The sequence below is a fragment of the Eupeodes corollae genome, chromosome 1 (genome assembly GCF_945859685.1).
Source record: "Eupeodes corollae chromosome 1, idEupCoro1.1, whole genome shotgun sequence".
Classification (NCBI taxonomy): Eukaryota; Metazoa; Arthropoda; class Insecta; order Diptera; family Syrphidae; genus Eupeodes; species Eupeodes corollae.
Window position 1 is genome coordinate 255,109,437 of NC_079147.1, and position 17,791 is coordinate 255,127,227.

The window sequence follows — 17,791 nt, forward strand, 5'->3', positions numbered from 1 at the left end:
TATTTTGTTTCTGTGGTTTGCGGCTAAGAATTTTTCTACACAATAAAAATAAAAATTAAAACAAATTTTTTGTTATTTTGCAAGATGTCTGTTGTCTAATGAAAAGTCTGCGATTGCGACGACCGACGACGACACAAAAACAACTCCCCATTCATTTCAAAGTAAATATGAACATATAAACGAATAAATTGCGCCGAAATTCTATTTTTATAGAAAAATCTAAATACGTTTTGTTTATAATCATAAAATAAATTTTAATGTTGCTTTTTCTATGTAGTTACTTGTAGTAGATAAAATTTAAGATCAGCCATTTCTCAAAAAGAGAAGAAGTTAATTTAATTTCTTGAAAAAACCAGTTGTGAACCTGAATCTATAAGAAAAACCATATCAAGTCACGAAAAGGTTTTTTGATTTTTTTTGAAACAGATTACTCCAAATTACTGGTTTTATTTTTAAAAATATTCTTTTAACACTGAAAAGTTAAATTCTGCAAGTTGTTGGTTCGGTTTATTTTTGTTCCTGATCCTAACCAGCTTAAGATGACTTGCAACAATGATTTTTCATCTTCACTTGGTTTTATCTTTCTTTGTTGAAAAGATATTATTATGTGCACCTTTTATCTGAGGGCTTCATCCATAAGAATTCGAGTTTCAAGATACTAATATTGGATGTAATTAATGGGCAGTGTAAATTAATGATGCGAACGAATTGTAAAAGTGGTAAAAGTTCCAATTTTTTTTAGCAAATGTTTGCTGGAAATATTTCATCTTTCTATTTTTCGATGATGAAAAACTGCGTGAACTTTTGTTGCAAATTTTGATATTTAAATTGTGTTTCAGAATCACATTGATTTTTTTAAAAACTAAAATGAAAGAAATTATTTTAAAAATGTATATATAAAAAAGTACGTATACGCCAGAGTGTATCAATATTAAGCGTATTAATGCGTTAACAACAACTTGAGTCTAGATAAAAAATAAGTAAATTATGTCTCGGAACAGTTCCTTAAGAATAAGGGGCCGAATGACTTACAACTCTCAACCACTCCTGTGTGCGAGTTTTAAGCCGAATCCGAACAGCTAGTTTGAGAAAGCACTTCTCATGACAAGAATTACTCTTGGAGGATTCTTCAATTCCTCGCACGAGGCAATACCCAGGAAAATTTCTTTGGATGACACAGGCAGGGTTTGAACCCAAGACCTCTGGCATGAAATTCCAACGCACGAACTGCTAAATATCATATTAATTTAGTTTTTAGACAATAAGTCAGAAAAATTAATATTTGTTTCGAGGGGTTGACAGTTGATGTCTTTACCGTAACACTTAGATCAATACAGATCCTTTGTGATACCCGTGAGTATTGCTACTCAAGCTAATAACAAAAATCTATGTGTTCAGTTAGTCAAGCCAATTGGGGGCTTTGACGAAGTTCAGAATGTTAGTACCTGGCGCAGTAGAGTTCTTCTAATTCCTTGAAGAAATAGTTGCCAAGCAGTTTCTTCCTTCGATGGAAGAGTGCGGGACAGTGACACAGAAAGTTCGGAGTGTCTTCATGCACCTCCTCGTCACCGCATCCTCTGCTTTGATCATCTGATAACCCAACAGATTATGTCCGGTGATTATGCTTACAAGAGATCGAAGTGATCCCTTGTGAAGCTGCATAATTCTTTCCGTTCTTTGTTTGTTAAAACAGGGCCAGATCTTTCTTGTAGTGCCGCAGGTGTCAAGAAGGTTAAACCTTTCATCGACCTTGATAGTTATTCTTTTTGAGATCCCCTGTTTTAAATAACAGGTAGGGCTGCTCACTAGCTGGGCTTGGCTTACGTCAAGCATTGACCCTAATCTTGCTAGTTCATCGGATTTCTCCGATCGCTGTGGCCTGGGACCCAGCAGAGTCTAATGTTCTGCTGTGCGCCAAGAACTTTAAGCTTTTTGCGGCAGCATGAAATACGCTTTGATTTTACCTCAGTTGCAGTAATCGCTATTATTGATACCTTTTAAGCAGCTGTTTTCACTGCCAGGACCTCCGCTTGGAAGACGCTACTGTAGTTTGGAAGACTAAGCGAGGCGGTTAACATGAGAGATTTAGAATAGAAGCTTGCCCCTACACCAGTGTCCATTTTAGAGCCATCAGTATAGATAGGTATTGACGACTTACTGGAGTATTGTATATTATCTATCCATTCCTCTTAGCTTGGAATGGCAGCCTGGAATGGTTTATGAAAATCAAGTTCGGGTATTTTATAGTCTGTTGTAGTACCATGACCCATAACTTTATGAAGGATCTGGGAATGTCTTATGGAACTGTTTATCCAGACTTAAGTTTGACTAAGTCTCAGGGCACTTTTGGCCGCAGATTCTTGAACAAGGATTTCTAAGGGAATAATATTGAGTATAACTTCCAGTCCCGCAGTTGGAGTGGATCTCATTGCTCCCATAATGCTAGTGCACGCAAGTCTTTGAATTTTTAGTTTGCAGGTTCGTGCTCTTTTATAAGGCTTTCCATCATACCAAATTTCCATAGGTTAGTATTGGTCTAATTGCCGAATACATCCATCTGATAATTTTAGGGTTTGGTCCCCAGGTTTTCCCGAAAATTCTACTACAGGAGTAAAAGGCAATCGATGCCTTTTTGAATCTATCTTTGGTGTTCAGGCCCCAGTTTAGTTTTTTATCTAAAATCACACATTGATACTTTGCGTGATCAGAGATTTTAAGAGGGCAGCCTTTAATTGACGGTATTTTAAAAATCAGGTATTTAGCTGGATTGACTGTCAGCCCACAATTCCTAGTCCATTTGCCTACCAACGAGAGGGCGTATTCGGTTTGTTCACTGATAGTGGGTAGGAACTTGCCAGTCGCTAGTAATGCAAGATCATCAGCGTAGGCTATTATCCTTACTCCACTTGATTTCAATTTAGAGAGTATGCTGTTCATGACAAAAACCCAAAGTAGCGGTGAGAGAACTCCACCCTGAGGGGTGCCTCTGAATATGGTTACTCTCACCCTTTCTTCCGCTAGAGATGATAGGGTTGAGCGAAAATTTACTTGGAACTACTTTAAGCAAGAATAAAATTTTGTTGGATTTGGTTCATCCTGAAACACTCCTGCAGAACACGTGCTTTTAATTACATGATAAATTATTCTGGCAAATATTTAATTGTATCAACTTTCAAATATAAAAATTGGACTACTGCGGATCGTTTTTTTTGCAATTTCTTACTTGTACTCTATATGGAATACCAAAAAAACACGGCTATTGAATTTTGTATTTCTTAAGTATTTCCTTACACCAATAACCAGCATCTATTGTTTTGGCACAAGTGATTTTTTTTAGAAATTCGAGGATTAGTGAATAGCCTTCAGGACTTGATATATCAGAATTTAGCATTAAGCTGTTCTTTCTTGGATAATCTATTGCGAAAGTCTTAACGTATCGCTCCAGAAATAAAAACTTTGCTCAATCTTATGTTCGTATTAAAACAAAATGTATACGCCAAAATGTAAAAAAAACTGCGTCAAGTGAAATTAAAGTAAAGTTAAAAGTAATCGAAACCATTTCCTATAATCACTGCACGTTTTAGTACAACAAAAGTCCAGAATAAGTTGGTTTCTTTTTTTTAATGGCTACCTTCAACTTATCAGAATTTGGATATTCTCTAAATAAGATCTAAAAATATCACCACATAAGCCAAAGGGATACATATTGAGATCTTTTTATGATATAGGTTTTAAAATAGGAAGTTAATTATTCCACATCTTTTACTGCAATAGCCAAATGTTGCAGTGCCCATCGTACATATTTTTTTATCATTTATTAACAATACACATTCTGAATTTACTTTTGCAAACTTTTTCCCTGTTAAATATATGGAAAGTCATAAGATTTTCCAAGTAGGTATATTAATTGTTACACCAAATAAAAACGCACTTAGAACTCAAATGGGAATTCTTCGAAACAACTACTTAATAATTTTTGAAATATACACATTTTAACAATAGATACATTTTTGACCTTTCATATTCAGATATTTACACAATTTTCTATTGACTGAACATAATAAATCAAAAAAAAAAAACAAAATAAATAATAAACAGAAGAACATTCTTAAAGTAGTATAATTGTTATTACATATTTACGAAAAACAAATAAATATAATAAGCAATATGATAATAACAACAAATAAAAAAAGAAAAAACTTATTTCCGCTTGGATGCAATTGCGTCAATCAAACAATATTATAATCAGGAGAAAAATAAAGAAGCCAATATGCATATGGCTACAAAATTCCATATTTGGATCACAATATGAATAAAAATAAAACAACAAATTAAAAAACTGCCCAGATGAAACACGATGACTTAATGGAAAATAGAATATTGCAACTTTAGTTAATTAATTGTCAAGCTAGCCCAGCCTTCCAGCCAGCCAACACAGCGCCAAACGCGCTTCTGTTGCTACAAAAATATATAGATAGTTATTATAATTAAATTGCTGAAGGCGTAAATGTTGTTTAATTATTTTTAATTCTTTAATTTAACTACAAAAAAAATTAATGAAATGTGCATAAGAAAATACAAACTAAATAAATTGCATTTTTCCAATACAAAAACGTTAATAGAAAAAGAAAATAAGCACTTTGGGTAATTAAATTCTTTTAATCGTTTTAGATTATTTTATTTTTTTTAACGGTTTGGTTAGTGGTCACAAAAATATGAAGGTACATGAATGTAAAATGCAATAAAATGAGTTGTTAAAACTTTTCGTTAAATTTCACTTTTGGAACCTTTTAATTATCACTTTAATGGAATATCTATTGTTGTAGCGGTCTATCGAATATAAAAATATATTACATAAGCTCCCTTTTGACAATTGGTTCGATTTTATCAAGACAACAAAATATATTATTAAAAAATCAAAATTGGGTTGCGATAAAAATAAAATTAAATTCCCAGAGTTAATCTTTTTTTGTTCTTATTGATAAAACACAATGAAGGTAAGTTACCTAGCAAAACTAAACATTTTGAATAAACATACAAAAATATAAATAATTTGTTATAACTTTCATATGCTTTACATATCAGCAAATTGTGTGAAATAGGAGGGGACTGGGAGATACCAAATTTCTACTAAATAATAATTTTGTTCTTCATATAAAATTTAAAGTCCGCATTAATTTAAAAGAATTTTTCAATACGATCGAAAGATTTGTTGATGATTTTTTTGTTTTTGAAAATGTTTTTATGGGCACTCAATAAAAATTTAAAAAAATATATATGAATGATTAAAATGTTGATTTTTTAATAAATACATAAATATAAATCGAATTGCCAATTAGCTTTTAAGTTACGTACCTATAAATATTAAGTGTTAAAAAAATATATTTTTTAATATTGAAACGTTAAAAGCAGACATAAATAATAATCATTTTAGTCGAGATCAATAAAATGATAGGAATTTAATGAAATTTTCAATATTTTATCAATAAATAATAGAATTTTGTATTTTTCGAATGTACCTATGATGAAAGTAATTATATTTAAAACAATTTCATTCTGATTAAGAATGCCAACATAATTGAAATATTTGTGTCGACATTTCTGGAAAATAAATAAACCACCATAAATTAAAGTATTCTATAAGTGATAACCGAAAAATAAGTTTGGCTTCGTTTAAAATGTAGGTATGATCCGTTTTAAGTTAATTATTTGAATTTGTGTTGTTTTAAAAATATCTGTGGTGTCATTGAACTTGATAAGTATGTAAAAGTTACTGCGAATTGGAGCTGCTATACAAGATTCTTCTTGGATGCATGGGTAAATTTTTATAACATACAAACTTGTATTTTTTTATTTTTTGCTTAGTATCTGGAATGACTACAACAATACCCGTGTTTTGTTGGAAAATCTATCCATTTTTTTTTAAATCACTCATAGATCTTATAACTCTCATGCTCAAAAGCAATACAATAACTTCTAGCATGAGAAGTTTTACTACCACCAGATCGGTGAATCGAGGCACTCCCCAAGGTGGGGTCCTTTCGCCTCTTTTATGGAGCATGGTAGTATACGACCTACTTACATCATTGGAAGCAGAGGGTTTCAAGGTGATTGCCTATGCTGACGACTTTGCAATATCCGTATCTAGAAAGCACCCCCAAGTTCTCTCGAAACTCCTACAAAATGCCTTAAATATGCTAACAAAATAGTCTAAGCAATGTGGATTGGACGTCAATCCACATAAAACACAGAATGAATACTCTTTTCGAGAAGATATAAAATTCATCAGATTAACCCAGCCAAGATTAGAGGAATAACATTAAGCTTTTCCGACCAAGGTAAATATTTAGGCCTCATTTTAGACAAAAAACTATGATGAAAGAGTAAAAAAGGCTACTGCAGCGCTTTTTACTTGTAAAAAGGCCATAGGATCAAAATGGGGCTTCTCCCCAAAAATAACCCACTGGCTATACACTTCGGTAATCAGACTGATACTCATTTATGGAGTTGTCGTATGGTGGACCGCACTGGACTACTATCTTGTCTATCTAAATAAGCTCATCAAAGTCCAGCGGTCAGCAGGTATGTGCATCACAGGAGCACTTCGCTCAACACCAACCGCAGCACTAGAAGTGCTTTTAAACCTAACACCTCTTGACATCTTCTCCAAAATGGTGGCAGCCAATTCATGTGTGAGGCTTAGAGCCACCTCTCAATGGACCAGTAACAATACTGGACATGCTACTATTCTAGACAGTTTCAGATCTATCCCAGATCGCTTAGACTATACCACCCCAAAAATGGTATTTGGTAAAAGCTTCCATGTGTCCATCCCTTCAAGATCGTAATGGGAAGAAGTGAGACCCCTGGAAGACGACGCGGTACACTTCTATACAGAGGGTTCAAAGACCGATCACGGAGTTGGAAGTGGTATCTTCTCGGAACAACTGAATCTCAGTCTATCCTATAGAGTTCCCAATCAATGTAGTGTATTCCAGGCAAAAGTAATGGCGATTAAAGGAGCACTATCCTGGCTCAAAGAAAACGTTAGATCTTGTAAGGATATACGAATCTTCTCAGACAGCCAAGCCACTCTTAAATCTCTCGCGTCTGTCTCCACAAACTCACAAACAGTCCACGATTGTCGATCATCTCTGAATGAAATGACGGAACAGTTTAACATTTACCTCATTTGGGTGCCGGGCTACAAAGACATTCCGGGCAATTGCAAAGCCGATGAGCTCGCCAAAAACCGAACACTTCTGCCTTATGTTAGACAAAAACATAACAGAACCAACTTGCTACATGCAAATATCTTCTCAAGCAATATGCTCTAGAAACAACAAATGCTAGATGGTCACAAAGTACCACCTGCCTAGCAACCAAGCAAATATGGCCAAGTATAGACTTAAAACGATCAAAAGGCTTGATATCACTGAGCAGACAAAGTATAAGCTCTACAATTGGAGTAATAACAGGACACTGCCTCATATAAAGACATTGTCTGAGGCTAGGGGTCTATACAAATGCTGAATGGACGAGGAGGAAGATGAAACAGTCCAACACCTTCTATGTACATGTCCAGCACTCTCCATTAGAAGGAATAACTTTCTCGGTAATCCCTTCTTCGATAATACCAGTGAACTGGCAACGATTGACACAAAACGTCTCTCTAACTTTATTAAAAGTACAAAATGGTTTGTTTAAGTTCATTACTCTCCCATGAGTAACCTCATTAGTGGTATCACAATGGACCATTGAGGTGTACGTGCGTCAATGACATCTGGACAGCCACTCCAACCTAACCTAACCATAGTAGGATTTTACACGAATAACAAAAACAATATCCACAGTATGAATAACACCGTAGTTGTGCATTTGGAATTATGTATGTGTTTTCCATTGGGGAAAAAATCAATCTGTTACTGTTGGTATTATTTAGTTTTGTTAATGAAAATGAACAGTAATATCCGTGGCATGATGGTTAGTGCGATGGACTGTCACGCGAGAGGTTTTGGTTTCGATCTATGCCTGTGCCACCTAAAGTTATTTTCACGGGTACTGCCATTCGAGGAATTGAAAAATTCTCCAAGAGTAATTCTGGTCATGAAAAATGCTTTATTAAATTTGCCGTTCGGATTCGGCTTCAAACTGTAGGTCCCTTCTATCCCTGACAACATTACTCTCACACAGGAATGGTTGAGAGTTGTCAGTCACTAAGCCCTAGTTCTCAAACGGACTGTTGCGCCACCCAATTTATTTTGTTTTGTTAATGAAAATGGACTAACTGGGCTTATTTTGCAAGAGAAAACAATAGAAAAGATTATTAAGTTTTGCTATGTTTCCACCATAGGTTTATCTACTAACAAACCCCCTCCTTGAAGCAATTGTTAAATGAACTTTTTTTTATAGAATCTCAATTTCCAGATGTGTTCTTACCAATTCTTCTTGGAAATTGTCCATTTTATTAGTTTTAGTTAAGTTTTGTTTGCCAAGTTAATTTTAACTTTTGATTTTCACAAAATGTTCTTCCATTTGTGTGTTTTTTAAATTATTATTCTGACAGATCTTTTTTCAGTTGTACCAATTTTTAAATACAAAAATCTGGCTAGATCGTTTTGTTGGCAATTTTTAAATGTACTATATATGGAATGCTAAAAAACGGACTTAATAATGACTAAGAATTCAAAAATTTAGAAGCTTTAAGCATTTACTCGACGTTTTTTGTACTTTTTGGATTTTTATTGTTTTATTAGGGATTTGACCACAAATAGTTTATTAGTCAATCTGTTCATTATTCAATGATTAAAAACCTTCCCTACATTTCTCAAAAATTTCAATCGTTTTTTATAAATTTGATGATCTTCTAAGTTTGTGGAATTGTGGAATTGCATATGAACTTCGAGAAATAGCTAAAAAATTAAACTTGATGCGATTGAATCATTTGTTTTAAGATTGACAAAAGTTTTAATTGATATTTGACTTAAGATATTTGGCGAAGTTTTTAAAATCAATATAAATCTGTAAAATTAAATACAAATTTAATCGTTTAGTATCCTTTTCATGCCAAGTTATAATCTGGGAGCATTTTTTTTAATATTGCAATTATAAGGAAAGATAGAGGGAAGCATTCCACATTCGTGTAGTACGGCAAAGGAACGAATCTACATATTTAATTAACAGTACGCAAGAAACCTCTTATAACTTATGAAAGAGGTAAGCACTACAGGGATACAAAACAAAAACTGTCATCTTTTAATTCGTGTGACCCAAAAGTTGTTTTGCCAAAAAATACTGTTTCGTTATAAAATTTACTTTACTCAACAATTGTCATAATGACTGAGCACTTAATTTGTTTAAACATTTTGAGTAGGTCGGTATAAATATATCTGTGTATTAAATTTAATTCTTTTTGGGTTGTAGACAAAATGTGTGGGTGCTAAACATTATATCAAATGATTTCATTTTGAAATTATTTAACTTTCTTTTAAATATGTTTCTAATTTCTTTTGTATTTTTGATGTTTATTTATTTGTGTGACTAAGCTTTTAGTCTGTGGGTTTTTTGTGTTGTTTAAGTGGTAAGAATTTCAAAAAAGTTAATTTAAGTGTAGGTATGTATTGATTAAATATATGAAATCATCAGGCTGGACAATTCATGCGAATGTGTCATAATAAGGTTCACAGTCATTAATGTTTCTTTTGTTTGGCAAGTTGTGAGTCTAACAGTTGAAACTTTCAAAAAAATGTGTACACAATTATTTGCCATTAAACATCAAAACGTTCTAGGAAGGTTTAAAGTCTATTTGTGTATTCCAAACTGTATAAATGTCTATACATAACTTCTTATTATTAAAAAACAACAAAAATCCATGTAATTAGATGCATGCATGTTAAGTGATATCTTATACTTAAATGAGAGGTTATAATTTTGGGTAAAAATGTATACTTATAAGTAGTGCAAGGGCAACCAAATAAATGTTCGAACATATTTTTTGTTAACTTCACTTTAAACCCGAGAATGTGATAGAAATGCGTTTCATTGATATCTTCGTCTTTTAAACGTCTAAACGTCATTTGTTAGGGCATATTTTTGCACATTTCACTGAAATTGCATATTTTTGAATGTTTGCTTTCAAAAGGCAAGCAATAAAAACAAAGCATTAATAAAACGAGGAATGAAACAAAACTGTTTTTTGGACAATCTTCGAGTGATTCAAAACATACAGAGTTTAAAAGTGATAGCTTTAAGCTTTGGGTTTCTAGTAACACCAATTTCAAAAATTGAATCACGTGGTTTATCGCTCAATACCAGCACACAAATTATAAGTGATGTGGTGAAGACGATCTACAGCATTAACAGCAAGGCTGCGAAATCAGTGAACAAAAAATAGAATAGAAAAAATGCTGGCTTCAAAAAACTAAAAACAATGGCTTTGCCAGAAGATAAATCCATAGCAGTTGAATAATTTACAATTGCCGAAGTTTTAGCATTCAAATACGCTCCGATCACTTTTGTTACGTTGATCGGAGGCGTTTCATGATATAAAAGTGTTTTTCGATCAAACAGACAAAGCTTAATTTTCAAAACTTTAAGTGAAATGTTAGTTATTTATTGTAACAAAAAATTGCAATAAATTTTCTTACTGCTCGCTGACATTAAAAAATTTCTTTTATTCAAAAATGAATTTCCTTGTTTTTTTTTTCTTTCTTAAGTAATATATGTGTGCGAAGTTAACCAATTCACCATTAAACAAATTTGTTGGATGTTTTATTAATCTTCAAAAAGTTGGAGTGATTTTTCTTTTTTTGATTGGTATTGTTCTTATTAATTAATTTCCTAAAGCAAATAAAGCTTCTTATAAACATCTTTTACATTTATTGAGCATATTTTAAGGGCATATATTTGATTTTTAAGGGTATATTATAAGCGCTTGAAACTAGTTTTTAAGGACATATTTTTGGTTGCCCTACTTTTGAGTGTTCTATGTGAATTTTGGTTTGAAATTAATTTAATCTTGTATTCCCTTTTAGAGCTAAGGAGGAATCCTCGAGATTCATGTGGTATCACAATGGGCCATTAAACTGGCCTTAGTGTGTCGGATTCCACCATGGACAGCCACTTTAACCTAACCTAACCACCCTTATAGAAATAGGTATATTGGAATTGAAAAAGTTTCAAATATGATCTTATACTTTAAAGCAATACCTAGTTCTAAAAAAATATACAACTGTTGGTTTATGTGCGCAACAGCTTAAAAGAACTAAATGTCTTACAAATCGCATCTATTCCTTTTTTTAGAGCAATGGTAAAAGTGGAGGCGAAATAGGTAAATTAGTGGGCCCATTCCGATAGGTTTGAAAATTATAATATTTGTACCTAACATATCCATTCTTTGGATTAAATTTAACCTTTAGTTAGATACTTTCAAAAAATAAAGTAGATACCTATCAAGACGAAACAATCAAGTATTTTAAAAAACAAAGCCTAATTCCAAAGGCTAGTCTATTTCTTTAACCACCTTTCAACCAAATTTAATTTTTTGAATTTGCACAAAACTTATAATTTTTTTTTCTGAAATTTTCAAGCTAATTTGTACTTCAATTCATTTAAAGATATTGCAAATTATGCATCATTTCAAAAATTGAGAGTTTAAATGTTTTCTTCAGATTAATGAAATGTAGGTTTGAAGATATGTACCTGCATAGGTACTAGGCCTTCTTAAAAACGAGACGAAAAGTCGTTGAAACTTAAAAGTATACGCAAACTTCCTATTGACAAGTATATTTTAAAACATACAGTGGCTCACAGCTTATTTGATACAGTGATTAACACAGAACTAAAACCAATGAATTACCAAAGTTAATAACAGCACATTCAAACATTTCACGTAGGCTTATAGATTCATACTCAAAGTACAATTTTGAATTAAATGGGTACCAAAATATTCTACATACTTACACTCTTTACCATAAAAAGTAGCATTTGATAAAAAAAACACCTCACAGCTTAATTGATACACCTAATTTAATCTACCTTTACATTTGGTTGTTGTTTTCTTATTATTATTTTTGCTATTGTTATTTAAAACAGTTTTTTTTACAATTTTTTGTTTGATATTGTGAAACGTTGTACTATCAATTCTAGTCTTTTTATTAAAATAGATTGTCGAACAACTGTTGAAGTCCGCGAGTTGGTTATTCAGCATTATAAAAGCGGAAAATCTATCCGCCCATCAACGGTGCAACATATAGTTGAGAGGTTTTACTCATGAAACTCGTATCGACAGAAGAAGAAACAAAATTTTCAATCCTGCTAATTATTGTATATTTTTCTTTTCTTTTTTTATTTAATATATCAAAAAGAGTTTAGGAAAATATTATTTGGTAAAAGAAAATGAAGTTCATTAAACTATTGTATCCATGGCTGAGTGGTTGGGAATAATGAATAATGATGAATGCACCAGACAAACGAAAATGGCACATAGTTGTCAAAACGACCTATGGGCCTGATCGGTCCTAGCTCTGAGCAGGGTTGTCCTTCAATATGTGGCACTGATGAAAGAATAATCATTATAAAAATTAAGGCCAAAACTTGCTGCTGAGGTTCATGAAGAATTGGGGAAATCTTGTAGCGCTGAAACCATCCGTCTTGTGCTTCGCGACCATGATTTCAATGGGAGAGTTGCCCGAAACAAACCCTTAATGAGCAAAAAAAATCAAAGAACCCGTTTATCTTTAGCTAAGGAGCATATCACCAAAGACAACAGTTTCTGGGATTCAGTTATTTTTGCAGATGGGTCCAAATTTAACATTTTTGGCTCCAATGGGATGTCCTATGTCTGGCGGAAGCCAAATACGGAACTCAAAAAGAAGAACCTGAAAGCTACAGTAAAGCATGGAGGAGGAAGTGTCATGGTATGGGCTTTTTGAGGGAACAATGGACGAAAATATGTACCTCGATATCTTGAAAAAAAAATTTGGTTCCAAGTGCTGAAAAGTTGGGAATTCGTTCGAATTTTCGTTTTTACCAAGACAACGACCCGAAACATAAATCAGGAATTGTGCATACCTGGCTGATTTGGAATTGCCCCCACTTGATGACGCCACCAGCACAATCACCTGACTTTAATGTCATCGAACAGTTATGGGCATTATTGGACAACAACATTCGAAAACACAAGATTTCGAACAAGAACGAACTGAAAAAAATAATCTTAGAAGAGTGGGGAAAAATAACATCGGAAGTGACCCGTAAGTAAGTAGATTCTGTGCCCAAAAGACTGCAAGCTCTTGAAAAGGCCAAGGATTATCATACTAAATATTAAACTGGCACAAGACGCTCTTAACTTTTAATTTTGATACCTATGAAATATCTTTGCGTATCAAATAAGCTGTGACTTAAAATTGTATCTTGTTTTAGTTTTTTAGTTGTTACGTTTTTAAATACCAATATTTTTGAATAAATTATAGTTCTTTTTTTGAAGTGCATTTCGTTTTCTCTTAAGTACAGTTGAAAATTTGTTGGTATCGTTCTTAGCTTCTATGCAATTCCGATATATATTTGAAATGAAGCACTGTATCTTATAAAAAGGGAATAAATGGACATTTTAAAATATATATTGATATAAAAACCCGTAAAAATAAAGTCTGCTGTGGGTAAAAAGTATCTTTAGATAGATAGTTTGCAATTGCTGATTTCTTATGTAGATGTAAGGTGAGAGGAGTTTTTGCTTCATTATTCCAAACGATTATAATTTAGACCTTCTATTGACTTGGGTAAAAACTTTCTTATATCTTTTCAAAATAATTATTTTGTTTTTAAAAATCATAACTCTTTGTGAATTTAATTTAAGGTCCCATATTCATGCAAAAAACTCAAAAATGTTCAAGAAGCTCCATGATAGGTACCACAAATAATGATTTCATTAGTTTTTAAACCTTTTTGAAAGCATTTCTGTAAATTTTTATAAAACTTTTCACAGTTACCTGCTTTTTTGTAAGTTTTTATGACGAAATTTGTAAAATACTTTCCCATTTTAATACACGAATAGTTTTCATGGGCAAATTCAGATTTTCGTAAAAACTTGATTTTTTTTTCGTGGCGCATGAAACATGATTGGATATATTTTCTTATTGTTTTAGTGTAACTTCCTGTACTTGCTAACGAGTGCGGTATAGCTGTCAAATTCCAAACTAAATATTTTTTACTAATTGTACTAGTATTATCATCTTAAATCAAAAATAAATCAAAAATTTTGTCCCATGGAATGCAAAAAGAGGGGAAATTTGTGTATTGACAGATGTAGATCAAAAATAAATAAATTTATTTTACCCATGGAAAACTCCATTGGTTTTATCCACTGTTAGAAATTTCCCAACTAGACCGTTTTTTAAAGTTTTAAATTACATTTTTATTAGAAAAAGCAAATTGAACAATCAAATTTGATAATTTAGCTGATAGACGTGAGGCTAATACATTTATAAAATGAGCAAAAGAGTAGACCAAGCTTTCATGAAAACTACCTTTGCACTTATGGACTTAGCTATTGTTGAAACAAGCTTAAAAAATCTATTGACATGAAACTGAGAAGACTCAAAAAAATTCAATAAATTTACACCACTATTTTTTAAAAGTTTGTGGTCTAACTATTTAAAAGATAATATACAGCTGTGGACAACTAATTAGAAACATTACTTGCTTCTCATTTCTACATTCACTTTATCAAGAGTGACTAGATTAGCGGTAATAATTTTTTTTTTGGAGGTACATAATTGCAATGGGAAAATAAAAGAGCTGTGATCCTTCTACAAGGATAGCGATTCTTGAGCTTTGGAAGCTTAAAATGTCCTATAGAGCAATTGCATCTCAAATGAACTGTTATGTAAAGAAAGTTTTCAATGCAATTAAGCATTTTCAAAACTTCGGCACTGCTGAAAATGTACCTCATAAAAACGGGCCCTTAAGACAAGCTGCCAAATAGATCGAGCAATTAGTAGGCTGGCCAAAAAAGACCCAAAAATAAGCTAAACAGAGGTACAACGCCAACTCTCGGTTGCATTCGATGTCTCGATAGGTCCACGAACAAACAGAAGAAGATTGGTATAAGTTGGGTTGCATGGTCGTGTTACTCGGAAGAAACCATTAGTGACCGCAAGGCAACGTAATCCTAGAATAGAGTTCGCACGATCACACGACAACTGGACAACAAACGAATGGCATAGTGTGGAGTGACGAAACTAAAATAAATAGGATCGGAAAAGATGGTGCATGTTATGTCCATAGGCAAAAAGGAACAGCGTTACACCCTAAATACGTTTGGCCAATAATTAAGCATGGATGTGGCTCGCTTAACGTTTGGGGTTGTTTGCCGTGACGTGGAGTTGGCCCAATCCATCAACTGACAGCCGTTAAATACATTGACATTCTTAAGGAACGATTAATGGACCAATCGATAACAGTTCTGGAATGGGCATTATCAAGTGCAGACCTAAATCCGATAGAGCATCTTGGGGCAGATGTTAAAAGAGCTGTTGCTTTAAAAAATAACTCCAACCATGATGTTCTTAAGGTATTAAAGATAATAATAAGCTGCTTGTACCCGTAGAGCAGTGCAGGCGGCTTATTTTATCAATGGAACGAAGATGTCGGGAAGTTTTGAAGCAAAAAGGTTTCGCAACATGGTATTAAAAATAAATATAAGGTAAATGATGTTATAAAGTTATACATTTTATAATAAGATATTATTTTTCTCTTTGTTTCTAATTAGTTTTCCAACAATAAACGCTGTGTTTTTCGCAGAAACTGGCATATGAAATAAATGTTACCTTTGGGAAACATTGTTTTAAGTTTAAAAAATATATTTAGAAAAAAAAATGAATTCAATTTGTGTTTCTAATTAGTTGTCCACTAAGTATGCTATAAAGTTATCTATAAATAATGATTGTTGCAACACAAAAATATTGGTAGTATTGATTTTAGTTTTAAAATTCCAAGAAGTTTACTTTTTTAACTGAAAAAAAATTCACACAACCGTCACATGCTTCAAAATTAATCTTGTATAAAAATTATATCTAATTTTAAAAGAAACATCTTAAAAATCTAAACCCCAGAGTAAAATTGAAGTTTTTTAGTAGGTAGATAAATAATTTCATAAATTCTCATACAGTTTCGGTCAAAACTAAAGCACGAAATCGTTTTATTTTGAAAAAAAATCAAATAAAACTACAAATTAAGATATATAATTTTTTTTTAATTTATTTTAAATAATAATATTATTGTCTTAAATTAACAGTATTTAGATTTGCTATAATTATTTACCTATTTAAAATATTACACAATATTTTAAATTCTTATGAAAAACGATTGGACAAAACTAAAGCACATGTACCCTATTTTAAAATAACTCTTCTGTATGGTCTATATTTTACAGTTATTTAATGAGAACAACAAAAATAACTGTTTTTTCTTATGTTTTTTTCCATTGCGACTAAGTAAAGTGAATTCTTCACCATTCCGCGTCATCCGTTGTAAGCATTAAATTGAGATTTAAAAATGAGATTCAATAAAGGTGAATCAGTTACATTAATAAGCAAAAAATATGGTATTAATCATTCAGTGATGTCCCGAGTAATTTTTCGTTTTCGTGCTCGAGGAACAGTGCAAACTACTCAAATCGAGAAGACAGAAAAATCGTCAGGTTTATTAAAAAAAAGATCCTTTCATATCATCGGAAATCATTAAAACAGAATTGGGTTTAAAAATATCAAGTAGGACTACCCGGAGAAGGGCGGTTGATGTTGGCCTCCGATCAAATCGAACAGCGAAAAAACCATTTACCTATTTCTGCGAAGAACAGACGTGCCAGACTTGAATTTGCAAAAGCACATTTGAACTGGAATGCGGCGAGATGGAGGACGGTCCTCTTCTCTGATGAATGGAAGTTCAATTTGAAAGGATCCGACGGATTTCATACAGTACGCAGGCCAGAATCTTAACGTTTAAATCCTCGCTATTCAAAAGGAACAATAAAACACGGTGGGGGTAGTATTATGGTCTGGGGATGTTTTTCCAGTGAAGGAATCGGACCGATCCCCGAATTAGAGGTATAATGGATCGTTTCATGTAGGTATAGAGATATCCTTCAAAATGTCATGTATCCTTATACATAAGAAAACCTGCCATTGAGATGGATATTTCAACATAACAACGATCCTAAACATACTACTAAAGTTGTGAAGGATTGGTTAAAACCAAATAATGCAATGGCAAGCAGAATCCCCTGATCTCAACCCCATAGAGAACCTATGGGGAATTGTAGATCAGGGGATTGATCGCTCCAATTGCAAAAACCAAGACTCACTTTTAAAACAGGCCCAATGTGCTTGAAATAAGATCCCCATGCAGTACATAGAAAACCTTATCAACTCCATGGCGCATCGATGTACTGCCGTCATAAAAAATAAAGGATATGCCACTAAATATTGAAATTTAAATAGTTTTAAAGATTGTGTTTGAGAAATGTGCTTTAGTTTTGTCCAACCGTTTTTCATAAGAATTCTAAATATTTTGTAATATTTTAAATATATAAATAATTATAGCAAATCTAAATACTGTTAATTTAAGACAATAATATTATTATTTAAAAAAAAATAAATTGTAGTTTTATTTGACTTTCTTCAAAATAAAATGATTTCGTGCTTTAGTTTTGTCCGACACTGTATCTGGCAACTCCACTTGAACTTTGTCCACAATACAATAAAAAAAGAAAGAAAGAATAAAACTAACCGTT

The 17,791-nt window shown here is 32.5% G+C and overlaps 1 protein-coding gene across 2 annotated transcripts in view; it reads right to left on the bottom strand.

The window, feature by feature from the left end:
- LOC129943271 (calmodulin) overlaps nt 1–17,791 on the bottom strand; it is a 70,955-nt gene that overhangs the window by 50,103 nt on the left and 3,061 nt on the right. The window lies entirely within an intron of this gene.